The sequence below is a fragment of the Mytilus californianus genome, unplaced genomic scaffold (genome assembly GCF_021869535.1).
Source record: "Mytilus californianus isolate M0D057914Y unplaced genomic scaffold, xbMytCali1.0.p SCAF_14, whole genome shotgun sequence".
Classification (NCBI taxonomy): Eukaryota; Metazoa; Mollusca; class Bivalvia; order Mytilida; family Mytilidae; genus Mytilus; species Mytilus californianus.
This window is the reverse complement of record NW_026262626.1, coordinates 18208348-18225227: the sequence shown is the minus strand read 5'-3', so window position 1 is coordinate 18225227 and position 16880 is coordinate 18208348. Positions and strand designations below refer to the sequence as shown.

The 16880-nt window shown below is 33.2% G+C and overlaps 1 protein-coding gene across 1 annotated transcript in view; it reads left to right on the top strand.

Annotated features, from left to right (window-relative positions):
• The first annotated feature begins 10830 nt into the window (after positions 1-10830).
• Positions 10831-16880, top strand: part of LOC127724320 (rab-3A-interacting protein-like) — a 40378-nt gene continuing 34328 nt past the window's right edge. Inside the window, exon 1 of the mRNA XM_052231250.1 lies at positions 10831-10939. The gene's annotated coding sequence lies outside the window, so the exon portion shown is untranslated. The remainder of the gene's footprint in view (positions 10940-16880) is intronic.

Below are 16880 nucleotides of genomic sequence, written 5' to 3'. Positions count from 1 at the left end.
TGCTGAATAAAGGTACGGACCATTTGATTTGATAGGGCAGTCTGAGATATTTTAGAGAAAAAATTCTTACCCTGATTTTTGCCTTAAACAAAAATTCTTTTTTTTTTTGGAGGGTGGGGGGGGGGGGGGTGCATGTAAATCCCATATCTGACCGGAATGTCTGTTTCGCCGAACTGATATACTGAATACTTTTTTCAAGGCCCAACTGCAACCTGCCTGCTGGGTGTGGCCTTTATGTCTCCATTTGTCGACCGTCATTCACAACTTCGTTGTCATTTGATTTTCAGACTCATTCGTAGCCGTTGGTTGATTTGGAACCCCTCACTTCCCTTGTTGAGTGAAACATTTCACCAAACATTTGGATAAAAATTGCTTCTTTGTCTTTGTTCGTGTCGGTCGTATTATAAACTTCATTGAATAGCCGTATATCATGTTTACAACAAGTAATCTGTGAGGTTATGCTAACTAACCATACAACAAACAAGAATTTTCCATGTCCATTTTTTACTGACAAATCTCACATCAAATATATTAGTACATAGCTTTAGATCCATTCAATCATTTTATAATAGACAACTAATGGGGAGAATGCGGCACCAAGCTTACCGGCACTTTAACTATAAAATATACATACCCCACGTTAGGAACCGTCACTAAAAATGTGCATTTTACACTTATTTTATGTTTTGTAGCCAAAAAAAAAGGTCCAAAAAATTTTCGCCTCGCTCCGCTCGGCAACTATTACATACTACGCCCCCCCTTTCCAAAATCCTGGATCCGCCCCTGGTACCATACCACAAAGGGAAGGCTGGGATTGAGTTTGGGGGTGATGAATCATAAGGGGGTTCAAAAAATTTTTGGGGGGGGGGGGTTTCCTTTTTTTTTTTTTTTCCTTGTTTTTTCCTTTTAAAATTTTCCATTTTAAGTTGGTTATTTCTGATTTATATTTAAAAGCAAATAATAATGATATGGTAGGAGATACATGTACACACCAAACAGGATGTGTAAATTATTATATAATAAGTATTGTGCAATAGCAAGAAATTTTCAATTGCACAGTATTGCACAATAGCAAGAAATCTTCAATTGCACAGTATTGCGCAATAGCAAGAAATATCCAATAGCACAGTATTGCGCAATAGCAAGAAATATCCAATAGCACAATATTGCGCAATAGCAAGAAATTGTCAATTGTACAGTATTGCGCAATAGCAAGAAATATTTAATTGCACAGTATTGTGCAAAAGAAGATACTTCGTATAAATTGCTTATTTCTTGACCAATTTCAATGGGGTTTTATTCTTGAATTCTTGGGGTTTTTTAATATGCTGAATCTAACCGTGTATTTAGTTTTTGGATTTTGGGCCCCGTTTTTAAATTGGTCCACATTGAGGTCAAAAGGGTCCAAAATTAAACTTTGTTTGATTTCATCAAAAATTGAATTATTGGGGTTCTTTGATATGCCGAATCTAACCGTGTATTTAGATTCTTAATTTTTTGGTTCCGTTTTCAAATTGGTCTACATTAAGGTCCAAAGGGTCCAAAATTAAACTTAGTTTGATTTTAACAAAAATTGAATTCTTAGGGTTCTTTGATATGCTGAATCTAAACATGTATTTAGATTTTTGATTATGGGCCCAGTTTTCAAGTTGGTCCAAATCTGGGTCCAAAATTAAACTTTGTTTGATTTCAACAAAAATTAAATATATGGGGTTCTTTGATATGCTGAATCTAACCATGTATTTAGATTTTTGATTTTTGGGCCCCGTTATCAACTTTGTCCACATTGAGGTCAAAAGGGTCCAAAATTAAACTTTGTTTGATTTCATCAAAAATTGAATTCTTGGGGTTCTTTGATATGCTGAATCTAACCATGTATTTAGATTTTGGATATTGGACCATAATAGGTGAATGTCCAATTTAAAATTTTTAAGTTCTTAGACCACATTCATTCTGTGTCAGAAATTTATGATGTGTCAAATATTTAATCACAATCCAAATGCAAAGCTGTATCAAGCTTGAATGTTGTGTCCATACTTGCCCCAACTGTTCAGGGTTCGACCTCTGCGGTCGTATCAAGCTGCGCCCTGCGGAGCATTTTATTTTAAAGATATAATACTACTGCATAACAGGTTCTATAAATCGAGCTCGCAAACGACTCCGGATTGTCTATAAAATGTATCTCCCTTAGATATTTATCAAAGGAATTATCAGTATCTGCATTAATAACTGAAAAGGCAGTCTGAAACTTAAAAGACATGATGAAGAAACATAGTTCAATATATGTCTGTGTACAAACTTTCAAATGAAAGGGGTAGGGTCTTTTAGTCCACAGTGCAAGTAAAATATTTGCAAAATTATACTTCTTTATCATACTTGCAAAGTTTTACATTTCACTTTGAAATAACAAGTCAGAAACTGAAATTTCTTTTTAAAATGCAAATGGATATCATTTGAGCTTAACAAGCCAGATAGAGCTACATTGCAAGTAGTACTGAATTGTATAAGACTTAGTACTCGCAAGTTCGCTGACATAAAAAAAAATAAGTTTAAGGACCCGAACCATCGGGGATCAGAATTCCACAGAACATTATATCATCTTGATAAATTAAAGACAACTTGAACGATACAAGAATACACACAAATCAGAAAATTCAGACAATTTAAAACAGCAAATATTTGTGTATGTTCATAAAAATTAAACCAATCTTTAAAAGTTATAAGTATTGACTCCAAACAAACAGCAATCGGGATTCCTGGGAACAATACGCAGTAGAGAAAAATCATAGACAATGAAGAAAAAAACAACAAAGATGAATAACACACAAACGGCAAAAGAATTAAGACGTTTACAAACAGCAAATACTAAAAACGATATGTTTCATCAATCATGACCAAGTCTTTTAAAGTTATGTCATTCCCACGGAATTTTTATTCAGTGACGCCCCCTCGCATTGCTATTTTGGTTATTGAAATGCATTTCTTTTCAAATTGTTCGAAATATTGTTTCCTCGAATTCGTTCAGTGTGACACGTACAATATACATGGTATATATATTCAAAGTTCCAAAATAATATCTAAAAAATTCAAACAATGAAAATTAATAAGTCGAAGAGAAACCGACAATACCATATAAAAAAAACGATAAACAACGAAAAGACAATCAACACTCATCACTACTCTAATTAGAAAACTAAAAATCGACACGAACTCGGGGATTATGTAAGGTGTTTTGGAAGGGTGAGAAGATCCTACTTCACATGTTAACCTGCTATTATACTGCGCAATGCTGTCATTCAGCAAAGAAACACAAAATAAGGATCTATATCTGGTATTGAAAATTAAGTATGCAACCATTTTGTGTTGCAAATCCTGTTTTTATAAATATAGATATATATATATCTTTATTTCTCAACAAACCAAATTACATTGGTATAGAGATATGCAAATGAGATTGTATCAATGTTTCGTTACAACAGACCATGTACAGAAGCACAGAGGATTGTTTGCACCAAAGTACAGGCTCTTAGAGGAATGGACCCCCCTTTTCTATATATTTTTTATGTTTCATTTGTTAAGAAATATTCATCAATTATGGACTTTTGACGAGGTCAACACTTATATATGAAGGACTCTAAAGTGCGATGGTACTCTAAAGTGCGATGATCACGCTAAAGTGCGATGGTCTACGCTAAAGTGCGATGGTGCCAGACGCTAAAGTGCGATGGTTGTTTGATTTTTAAAGCGCGATGGTATGACACGCTAAAGTGCGATGGTATAGCAATAAGTTCAGGCAATTGTTTTTTTTTTTTTTGTTTTTTTTTTTTTGCTGTGTTCCTATTAATTTCTTTGTTAATTGTTTTTGCCGGATTATAAATCATGCTGTTGTCTTTCTCTTTTGAAATGTTTTCTACTGGTCATTGTATGGCCCTTTATGACTTGCTATGCGTCGTAGGCTAAGACTCCACGTTGATGGCCGTGAAGTTATCAGTTGCAACATTAACGACATTTGGTGTTCGGTGGATAGTTGTCTCATTGACAGTTATACCACATCTTCTTATTTTCATTCAATGTACGATAGATGTTAAAAAAGTGAAATGATTACATTGCAGTAGCTAGTATTAACTTTATGCACCTGTTTCAAGCCAATAAACCTACACCTGTAATTCAGTGGTAGTTGTTTCGTTGTTGCTGTATTTCATATTTGTTTTTCGTTTATTATTTTGTTTATAAATCAGGCCATTATTTTTCTCGTTTGAATTGTTTTACACTGGTCGTTTTGAAGCCCTTGTAAACAAAAATTAGCCGAATTAAGTTAACCTCTTCCAGAACCGATCAAAAACGTTCCGGGTTGGGATCATTTGGTTTCTTTTTTTCTTTTTTCTTTTTCGCTGTCTAATAAAACCCTGGACAAACATTCTTGTTTTCCGGCATGTGAATAACTTATTTTGTACAAACGGCGTGTAATGTCAGAATGCTTTTAAACTTAGCTAACTTCCTTATTTTCGTAAACAATCGCACTTTCGCGGAAAAACGCATCAGTTTTAGCGTATTGAGGCATCGGACTTTAGCGTGTTCCATTGAATAGCACAGACCATCGCACTTTAGCGTAACGAACCATCGCACTTTAGCGAAGACCATCGCACTTTAGCGTGACCATCGCGTTTTAGCGTCCCCATCGCACTTTAGAGTCCTACATAATTATATAAACCTGTTCAGATAATATTGACCGAGGACGAAGTCCGAGTGTCAATATAAACTAACAGGTCCATATATAACGTATCATAGTGACTGAGTGAAAGTCCTTAATTTTTATATTACATATGTAAATAATGTAATAGGAAAATGAACTTCAATGTTCTTTCTGTGTATTTCTAAATTGTATTTTGCATGCCATTGAAAATATCAATTAATAAGATGAACTTTTTTTTATTGTAACCAAAAACACAACATATTTTTTTTTCTGTTTAGAACAAATAAGAATTCAAATTATATAATTTTCGTCTGCTGCGGCGCTTCTCCTTTGATTCTTATGTGTGACGTCATGACGTAGAGTAATTTCGGATCGGAACGGTTTAAATCTGGATCAAGCTTTTTAATATTGACCGTCAATATACATATCAATAGAAACAAGGCTTCAGATACATGAAATAACCTTTGAAACACGTGATCATAATAACCAATGAAAAAAGTAGAATGTTACACCATATGTAATATTGTATAAATAACACATAGCTGAGAGGGTGATAGAGCAGATTGTTACCCCGAGAAAACATTGTCAACCGCGGCGAAGCCAAGGTTGACAATGCTTTTTCGATGGGTACCAATCTACTCTATCACCCTCTCAGCTATGTGTTATTTAATTTATTATACTGAATGTCCTATCATTATTGTCTTTAACAGATTAATTTTATTTTAAAAGTATTTTCTATGACGTCACGTACATAACAACGTTACGGGTATTAGAAAAAACAACAAAAGTAAGGCATGATGTTTTATTTTTTTTTTTTCTATTTTGACAGTCAAATAATAAAATCTGAGCAAAAACGTAGAACTTAAGCATTGTATTTAATTACTTGATGTAAATTCAATTCATTGTCCTTTACATTATCGATTTTTGATTGGTCTGGACGAGAGGGTGACATTCAAAAAAATTGTCACCTGCTCAGCCATGTGATAGAGTAAATTAACACTCACGTATTAGCCAATCAAAATATGGCATTTTAACGTGAAGTATAATAATCCTTATTATCATATACTTGTATAAAATATTACTTAAATTTAACTGTTCAATAACATTTAAAAATATTAAAAGTCTATGAAAGGATTACTATGTTTATTGACCAGATTCCTTAGAATTTCCTCGTCGGGCTGATAAACGAACCTTTATTGACTGCTTCCGGAATGTTATCACATGCCTTTCCGTTAATGTCCGTGACGTTTATCACATGCAACTTCAAAGCTGGTCCTCGACTGACTACTACACTTTGTTGAAGATGGAATTGTTACAGATCAGCTGAAATATCTGTAACAATTCCATCTTCATGCCTTATATATCATGTACTGTTTCACGACACTAGATTAAAACTGACGAGGAAAGGTAACACCTGGCCACCGAAAGCTTTATTATTGTGAAGACTAGGTGGTCGTGTGGTCTAGCGCGTTGGATACACTGCAGGCGATTTGGTGTCACGATATCTTAGTAGCATGAGTTTGAATCCCGGCGAGGGAAGAACAAAAAATTTGTGAAAGCACATTTACAGATCTAACATTGTTGGGCTGATGTTTAGACGAGTTGAAAGTCTAAATTGAAAACAACGTTCAAACTTATGATTGCGTTGGATAAAAACCGCAATTTTTATACGCATGCAAAATAAATTTCTTGGTAGAGTGGTCTAAATTCAGCACAAACAACATTTTCCAAAAGACCAAAAAAAAGTGAAAAAGTATATTTTAACAAAACGCATTTGACTAGCATGTCGAACAACGGATGTTCTTAAACCCTGCTGACTGCCATGGCGATTGCCAAATAAACAGATCACCAGATGTAAAAATGGATCTTAATTATTAATTTAATACCAAACAGAAAATAATAAACTTGCGGAAAAGATGGTATACAGCATACATGAGGTGCAAATATATATATATATAAATAAGTCTATAAAATAAAGACCAACCAGCAAATTTAATATGTACCGGATCGTCTAGGATGGGTGATACTGCGCAGATAAGGAAAAAATTATATAAGTCTAAAGATTTGCACAACGGTACTAATATAAGATGGTAATATACGAAGATGATGTTATGAAATCGTGTTGACAAATATTTCGGCTTAACAAATAGCCTTCGTCAGTGTCAATAATTTTAACAATACTGATTGTATGTGTAAAATAACTCAGTAATACAGGCAAGTTTTGGTCTATTGATTTAATCCAAAATTTTGAACATCATTATGTAAAACAAAACTCGATACTCAAATATACGTGACTGTGAATATTTACATCCCAAAAAGAGTGAAAAATAAAACTGCTAGTATTTCTTATTGATGCCGTTTGGATGATGTACATTTAGTTCCTTTATCCAAGAGCTTTCCCGAACCTGTCGCTCGGCATCACTCCAGTGAATGTTCTGTTTAATCACTAGGATTTTCATGCGGTTAAAGTCATAAAGTTTGTGACCTAATTGTCTGAAATGCTGAGAAAATTGGAGAAGTTGATTCTTAGAGATATCACTCCTATATATATATGGCCATTGAGGCGTTTGTGGAAAGGCTGTACATGAATCACATGCAGATGGCATTGATGCATGTAAAGAATTTTGAATTCCCGACCAGTAAAATATCCACCCACTGAATGCCTGGTCAAAATGCTCACGCTGGTACTAAAGAACAACAACTTCACCTTTGATGGCGATCATTATCTGCAAGTTAGTGGAACTGCTATTTGTTAAGCCGATATATTTGTCAACACGATTTTAACATCATCTTCGTATATTACCATCTTATATTAGTACCGTTGTGCAAATCTTTTTTGGCCTTCCAAATACCGTTCCGATTCCTCAGTAACATCACTGAAGAGACATTAATTGTCGAAATCCGGATATGGTGTACAAATGTTTGCACCTCACGTTTGCGGTAAATCATCCTCTCCGCAAGTTTATTGTTTTCTGTTTGGTATTAAATTAATAATAAAGATCCATTTTGTTACATCTTGTGATCCGTTTATTTGGCAATCGCCAATGGCAGTCAGCATGGTTTAAGAACATCCGTTGTTCGACCTGTTAGTCAAATGCGTTTTGTTATAATATACTTTTTCACTTTTTTGGTCTTTTGGAAAATGTTGTTTGTGCTGTATTTAGACCCCTCTACCAAGAAATTTGTTTTCCATGCACACGTGTAAAAGTTGCGCTTTTTATCCAACGCAATCATAAGTTTGAACGTTGTTTTCAATTTAGACTTATATATATATATATTATTATTATATATTGTATTAAGTATTACTGTATTAAAGCCTGAATCCATGCTCGCAATTTAATTCTGAATAGCATTTTACACAGTACTTTTTTTAATCTGGTCATATTGCAATTATACAGCTGAAGCATATTATCGTTAAAGGTTGTAGATGTAAGACAAATTATTATGTTATATGAAACTCCATGAATCAATGCGGTGGTGGGTATTCGAGGAAAGTTGTAATCTTTCTTAATGATCACGTAGAGTCTTGGGGTGTCACAGAATGTTTGTGCACACCAGTGTTGATGTTGTCTCGCTCCAGTCATCTAAGTGGAAGGATTAAATTCTTTGGTATTTGTTTTAATCATTATACATGTAGCAAATCATGTGTCCAAAAGGTTCATGAATCATCACTGTATACTATACTTACATTCACAGTGTATATAATAGGTGTTTACATCGCCAGATCCAACACTGAACTATATCATGTCTATATGTCATATTTGTGAACATTTTCATGTATACATTTTCCAAGCTCTTTAACTGTTTCGGTTCTTATACATCCGTGGCCTTCATATATTTGGCTTTGGTCGTTCCTGATGAAGGTAAACCCAGAAAAGTGCTTCGAACGCATGAAATTTATAAGAGGGTGGTAAAAGGGGGGGGGGGGGGTCTCTGCATGAAAGAACGTGAAATTAAAGTTGAAATTCACGATGAACGTAAAATAGAAATTTCGCATGCACGGAGGAAGTTCGGCAATTTGCACGAAACACGGAGAATAACGGACCTGAAGCACGAAAACACGGGAAATGAATAAGTGCAAACACGTTGCACGAAAATAACCCTTTACAACCCTAGCTCTTATAAAGTGTTGTTTTAATATTTTTTGCTAAACGAGGTCTCAAATTGGATTTTTTGTAAATCTTAGGAAATCGTTAAAGGGGTATATGAATATTTCAACCAAAACCTTAATTCTATAGAAGTTTAAGATCCGTACTCTAAATACTTTATTTTACTTAGTTTCAGTACTGAAGTCATACATACATTGCGCGAGCTTTCCGTCACAGATCATATCATAATTGTTTTATAATGGCTCGAAAGTTGAGCTCATTTCATAATTGAGTAAGAAGTGTATTTCACTCAGTCGTTTGTAGAATTATTTCCGGTAGAACTAAATAATGGTCAGTCATGTATAAAATCGGTTTCTACGGTATAAATTGCAATGCATTACATTAGATTCAAGATTTTTTAACAAACAGAACACAAACAGTAGTCCTTGAAGGTGAAACATCAAATAAAATGCCTGTAACATCTGGGGTACCTCAAGGCACAGTGCTTGGTCCAATTTTATTCTTAATATTTTTAAATGATTTGGCAGAATATATTGAACATAGTACATTAAGATTGTTCGCAGATGACAGTATTATTTAGAGGGAAATTAAAAAACCAGATGACACATATAAATTATAGTCTGACTTGGAAGCGGCCGGCAGATGGGAGCAGGACTGGCTCATGCATTTTCACCCTGATAAGTACAACATTCTCAGTGTAACTCAAAAACGCAAACCTTTAGACTTCACTTATAAATTACACAATCACTCTCTATAAAAAGCTGACTCTACAAAATATTTAGGCCTAACTCTTCAATCAAATTTAAAATGGGACAAACATATCGATACCATGACATCAAAATCAAATCAGTCTCTTGGATTTATTCGTAGAAACCTAAAAATAGCCACACCTAAAGTTAAAGCACATGCATTTAAAGCTCTTGTCCGACCAAAACTAGAGTACTGCTCAACTATTTGGGATCCACATCAAAAACAGCAAATTTCACAAATTGAAAAAGTTCAAAGAAGAGCAGCGCGCTTCTCATGCAACCGCTTCCATAACACCAGCTCAGTTACTGAAATGATGACAGACTTAAATTGGTACCCACTTGAAATTAGGCGTTTACGATATTACAGACTTGTCTTCTTCTACAAAATTATACACGAAATTGTTGCAGTCCCTACATATAATCTTTTGATCCCACTAGACAATAGAACTAGACATAGCAATCCACACTCATTTAGGCAAATACAAACATCTAAAGACAGTTATACATATTCATTTTATCCACGAACAGTTCAAGTATAAATTGGAATCATCTGCCACAACAAATAGTATCATGCAGTACAGTACAGTGATTCAAGAGTATGATCTCAGAATCTGCTCTCATCCCCATTTTCTATCCCTAACTATTTTGTTATCAAATGTATATAGTTTTATCTAAATAAATTTTTTCAAATGTACATACATTATTTTGATTTTTTGATTTTGTTTCTTTTTATTTTTCTTGCTACAATGTAAATTATAAAATTTTATAGTCGACGCCCGGCGAATAATCTTCAATAATTGAAGGATCGCTAGAAACTTAAAGAAACTTAAAGAAAAAAAAACTTAAGCTAATGAGGGTGTGGGTGGGGTTTACAAGAATAGGGAATAATGGGCAAAAAAATAAAGAATAGAGAAAATGGAGGGGGGGTAAAGAAAAGAGAATAATGGGCTGCTAAAATCTAAAGAATAACTGCAAAATTAAAGAATTGGGTAAAAATATACTGATTACAAAAAAACGAAAAATGTCCAGAATACAGAATAGTCATTATTTCTAAAGATAAAGAAATTGAATAATGAGCGAAAAAATTGAAGGACCCACATCCATACCCTCGAAAATATGTTCATATGTTTCTATACCTCTTGGAAGTAAAATAAATTTATATAATCAATTTACAGTTTTTTAAACATACAAATTAAAAAAAAACTCTAAGAATTCCGGAAAAAACTCGGACATGATTTTAAATTTTATATATGACCTTTGACTTCCTTAATAATGCGCATGCCTGATCAATTGAGTGGAACTGTCACTGAAAATATGTCGTTGAAATCGCAACTTTACCTGTAAAAGTACAAATTCTTCCGTCTTCTGTCAACTTTTGAGTGGTCTATGTAAGAAGCTAACTTCCTTTTAACGACACTTTTAACATCACAACCAGTAAAATGAATCCAGATTTGGAGATCTAACTGGTTTACAAACAGAAGATTATGTAAACAAACTAAAAAAAGAACAATTTTCAGTCAGCTGACAACCCGAAATCGACTAAACAGTGTCTGGTTTCCATTAAACTTCAGCTTGGTGAAATCAAATGTTGAGAAAGGGAAAATACACTCAAACAAATGTCGAGAAAGGCGAAATACACTCATGTATATTACTTTTTGTCCCAAACTCAGTAACTACTGACTACTGACAGTACTGTGCTGAAAGTGAAAAAGAGAATTTTGATATAATCTACTGTTCCACTGTTTGGGAAAAATTGAATGTTCTATCATTAGGGTAAGAATACCCTTTACTGTCAGGCGTCAAACAGTCATTTTCGGCTACTGTCAGCATCAAATTGGTCAAAATTTTATCTTGATTTGTCAAAATATCCTCATCATGATTTGTTAGAATAGAGGTCTCAAGTAATTATCTGTTTCTGTTATTTTTTGGATATTATTTATAATGATTAGTCAAAATCAGTCGATTTTTTATCGTCATTAAGAAAATGTACCTTTTATAGGCATGCACAAAAAATTACCATTGACGTTATTTGGCAAGATTTTTTACTGTTATTAGTCAATAGTCACGAAGGTTCCCCCATTACCACCCTCGCTCATCGCTGCCTGTTGATAAAGATAGCTCTAAAAATATACTATGACGCAAGTATATGGGGTGAAGCATGTAAGTAAGCTATCATGGCTAAGACAACTTTCCTTTTTAAAATCCTCCTGCCCCAATCCCCCCCCCCCCCCTCCCCCACACGAAAATCAAATTGTTTCGCCTTACTTGTTTTTTTCAAAATAAACTTAATTTGATTTATTTTGCATTGTGCAAGACATAACTAAAGTCAACAACTATATGTACATACAATCGAACCTTGTTGTGTCGAAGTTGAAGGGACCGGACCATGGTATTCAACTCATCCGAGGTCGAGTGTGTCGTCATAAATTTGGAATGTATGAAATACGGTATAAGAGTTGTGTAAACTAGATACAATGAACAGTGTTACTTTTTCGATATGACACTTGATGATTGTGTATTCAATCTCCATTTTTTGGTCCTTCGTAATAATTAAACACACAAGTACAGATACAAATCATGCACAAATAAAATCAATAGTCTACACAATTATTTACAAAGGTCAGTCACTATAAATTATGAAATCACTTGCGGAATGAAATAAGTTCTGAACGGTCTCTACATGTCTAAAGAGGTCGTCTGCTTTACATTAAATTATCATGAATTTATCATAATTGTCTTAATCCTTTTATTTATTGTAATTAATGAGTTTTAAATCTAACGATTCATTAAATCTCGGCTTGGGTCATTTAAATTCGTTTCGTTTTTATCTCTTGTGAAAAATGTTTAACATACTAACATTTTGTTGAACAATCAACAAAGGTGACGGGGTGTTAATTACCGGTCACCATAAACATGTCATTTTAACTGTTATTCAAACAAATATGTTAACTCAGCTGTAATCTCTTTTGAAAGTGATTGGGTTGCATAAGAAATACATCCGATTTGAATTTTTATCCTTTCGATTTCTTACTTTAGAACTTCGAGAGATCGGGGTCAATTTACATTAATTTTACATCAACTGGACTATCAATTTACTCGACTTAACCGAGTATTCGAATCAACCGAGTTCGACTCATCAGAGATAATTATGCATTGATCAAACGGGAATTTTACCGGGACCGAGAAATTACCTCGACTCATCCGAGTTTTCGACACAACCGAGTTCGACACAACAAGGTTCGACTGTATAAAGTGGAAAAACCATTATGGCATACATCAATGTTTTCATGATAAAGACTTGTATAATGAAATATCCAGTTTACTTAATTTCTTACATTTATATTTTTATTGAACTAAATCTGAAGTATGGAATCATCCACAATGTTGGTCATGCTACTAGGCATTTTAATTATGACGACATTATCTACCTAAACAGAAAAAACTAAAATAATCAAATTTCCAAATGAAAAGGATAGACACATCAGCATGTTTTAATCATTAGTGTTAACAAACATATCCAATACAAATCTGGTAATTTTCCCCTGAAAAATCTTTTTGTTTTTGTTTTCTATATCTGATATCAATTTTATGATCTAATTTAAATTTAATAGACACTAAAGATTCATTAGTTATTAGCTCACAGGGGTCATGCTAGCAGGCAATTGTGACGAAAAAGTCGCTTTCAGGTCCGTCACTTCTCTTTGCCAAACCATCAAAAGTGATATCTAGATGCCCTGGTGTTCTAAATAGTCGCCTTTGTCATCAGCAATTTTCCATTTTTACCAAGTAAATAAACATGATAAAACAGCAATTTTTCATTTATTAGTAAAGAAATACAAAGACTGAATCGATTTATTTCTTTAGAACAGCTTTGAAAGTATTGACTTTACTGATTGGTTGTATCGTGACCGGATATGTTATTTCAAAGAAACAACAATTACTTTGATGAAGTATTTTATTTTGCTTCCGATAATGGTTACTTGAGAGCATATACGATAACTACAGACGCACCAATGGAACAGCTTACCATGCTTACAGAAGAATAAAAAATCCCAAAAGTGAAAACTTTGCATTCCACGTGCATAAAAAAACTTTTGGTTAGCTCTCCTTGCTAAATGTCAATATTTCCAAACGGACTCAGTGGATGCAAAGTGGTGAGAAAAACTCACCTGGCCCTTTGGGCCAGGTGAGTTCAGGGCTCACGCTACTTCAGTGTACTAGGGAGAAGTGACTTCTCTTTTTCAAACTGATAGGGAGAAGTGATGAGACTTAAAAGAGAAGTGCTCAATCGCTCGCAGCACTTCAATGTTTTGTGTGTGTGGATCACAAGCTCAGAACTAATACTATAAAGAAATTAAAATTTGGCGAAAATCAGACTGTTTTGATATACTTTCTCCAGTAACAAGTACTTGAAGTGAAAGAAAATACTTCACAAAAGTTATTTCTTTGAAATAACATACATACAACCACATCTTTTCTAAAGAAATAAATCGTTTATGTCTTTGAATTTCTTTACTTATAAATGAAAAATTGATGTTTTGTTGACTAAGTAAAAATGGAAAATTGCTGATGACAAAAGTGACTGCAAGAAACTAGGGTGAACACATGGGCTACTAGATATCGCATTTGACGATCAGGCAAAGCGAAGTGACGGACGGGAAAACGACTTCTTTTTCCCAGTTGCCTGCTGGGGTGAGCCCTGGATATGAATTTTAGAGTGTTTATACGCTTACTTGTTTGCATGTATATTTGACAACATACAGCATGTACAATTTAGGCAAAAAAACACAAATGAATGACTATCTCTCACATTAAACAGACCTAGAAAAATTGTCATTTTATAATTGCAAATATGCTTGTCTTTCTATTTATTTTAATGTTTTATATTGAGTCATATGACTATCTGCATTATTTGGAGGTCATCTTGATGGTTAATTAGATGGTACATCATGTACATGTATCTAGTCTAAAATATGCTCAAAATCAGCTGCTCAAAATGCTAATACATTATATTTTATAACGAGTTCATGCATAATTATCACTAGTTCTAAAATTAGGTACTCAATTTTCTTTTTTTTTTAGTGTTACTAGGTCGCAAATTTTTGTTATATTATTCCATGGTAGCCTGTCCCAATAAACTTATTATGCTGTAAATCTGATTAAATTTATCTATATATATATAATAGTTATGACAGTGGCAGTGTCTACCTTTGTTGTCTGAATTAATTCCTGGTAGGCAAAACCTTAGCCATGTCCTCAACTCACAATGTAAAGCCACCTTGAAAAAATAATTATTAAACATGTATTATGTTAAATGTTAAAAAAACTTATAACTGATATCGTAAATATTACAATATTGCAATTAAATACCTGATAAAATAGTGATATTTAAGGTTTCTTAAGTTCTATATTTTTCGAATTTTCCAATATTAATTTTTAGAGAGTAGATTGACCTATCAGAATCCTAGATTTCTATTTAATTTTCGAACACTGACATGTCATTGTCAATTTGTGAGATGAGGACATGGCTTGGAGTTGGCCTACTTGGAAGTCATGTAATGAATTAATTCAGACACAAAGATAGGTGTGTTATAAACCAATGTGTACGTACAATTATATAGGTTTACGGCATAATAAGTTTTACTGGGAAAGACGAACACGGAATAGACAAAAGATGAAAATTTGCAACCAAATGTCATTTCAATAAAATACAAGTTGATTACCTTGTGTTATATGAAGTTAAATAGGTAAAAACAAATTTAGGAACAAGTGCCTGTGATTATTAACTGTTCTTGACATTTTATAATTTGGATATATATGTTTTTTTAGTATGTTTATATGAGAATTTCAGTCAAATTGGTGAACATGAATTTGACAGTTAATGCCCCTTAATGAGTAGGAGTTACCTCTCTTTATACATATCATCAATGATCATGTACAGTTGCTTTTAAATTGTTATACACACAATACATGTACAACATATGTTCTCACAAAAAAAGTGCATAAATTTAGGTCATCAAAATAAATTAGAAATACAAAAAAATACATCAAAGTTGGAAAAGTATTACCCGGGTGGGAAAACCCGGGTTTTCCCGGACTGGGCAATAATCCTAGAAACGTAATACTGGGCAATACTGGGTAATAAGATTTTCAAACTTAAAACCAAAATAGTAGACTTGTTGTAGTTTAATAGTATTATAGCTAAAATTATACATTTTATACATTTTATACAGATAACCATTGAAAGTCATTCCTGAAGATTGAAAATTCAATTTCTTCCTTTTCTCCACTAATTCCAAACATGCAGAATACAAGTTTGGGATATTTCAGGATGCCTTGTTAATTTCCAGGCTTTGTTGCATTATAAAATCAAGTTGAAAAAGGTATTTTATTGCAGTGTTAAAGTGAATTGTAAATTTTGATTGTGAAACAATCTTATTGCTAAATAAACACCCTTAAGGGAGAGACCATGAACACTTATAGTAATCAAAAGGCTGATTATTGTTATATAAACAAATTTGTATAATCTGATAATAATCTGAATAATTACTTATTAATTAGTAATGTACATAAACATATTCTAAAACTTAGTAAACAATTTTAGTAATGAACAAAAAATGTTTAGAAGTAATTTTCATTACATCATTGTACAGTTGTATAGAAATGTTAATTCTTAATATTCATGATATTAGTTATATTTAAAAAAAAAAAAAATTCTTTGACTTTAATGTATTGCTTTTAACATGTTTAAGAAATAATTCATGGAAGCCATAGATTTGTTGGAAATTTACACATGGCCTGGGCCGTGATATTTGATTTTTTTCCTGAGCGTTATCGAGGGGTAAAAATAAGGAATATCATGGCCCAGGCCATGTGTATATTTATAACAAATCTATGGCTTCCATGAATTATTTTGATTCTAATAGGACAAATACGGTCATTTAAAAAATGAAGCACGGTTGGGTATGCCGTATGTGTGGCTGTTCTATTTTACCCACTGTTAGATAAAGCTAAAAATTTCTAATAAATTTATAGCTTGCATGAATTATTTCTTAAATAACCGCTAGAAAAAATATGTTTAATTCTTTTAATTTTCAACCCTAACATTTGCCATTTTGAATTAACATTTTTTTCTCGTAAGCTACAGTAAATCCACAGTTGGCATTTCGTAACTAAGGAGCCGCCATGTTGACTTGCTGAAATCAATAAATGTGCAAATAATGCAATAGAATAGAAAACATAACAACACCTACCTCAAAACTCAATTGAAATGCAATATTATCCGAATTTGGAGGGTTAACGCAACCGAAAAAAGTTCAGCATTTTCTT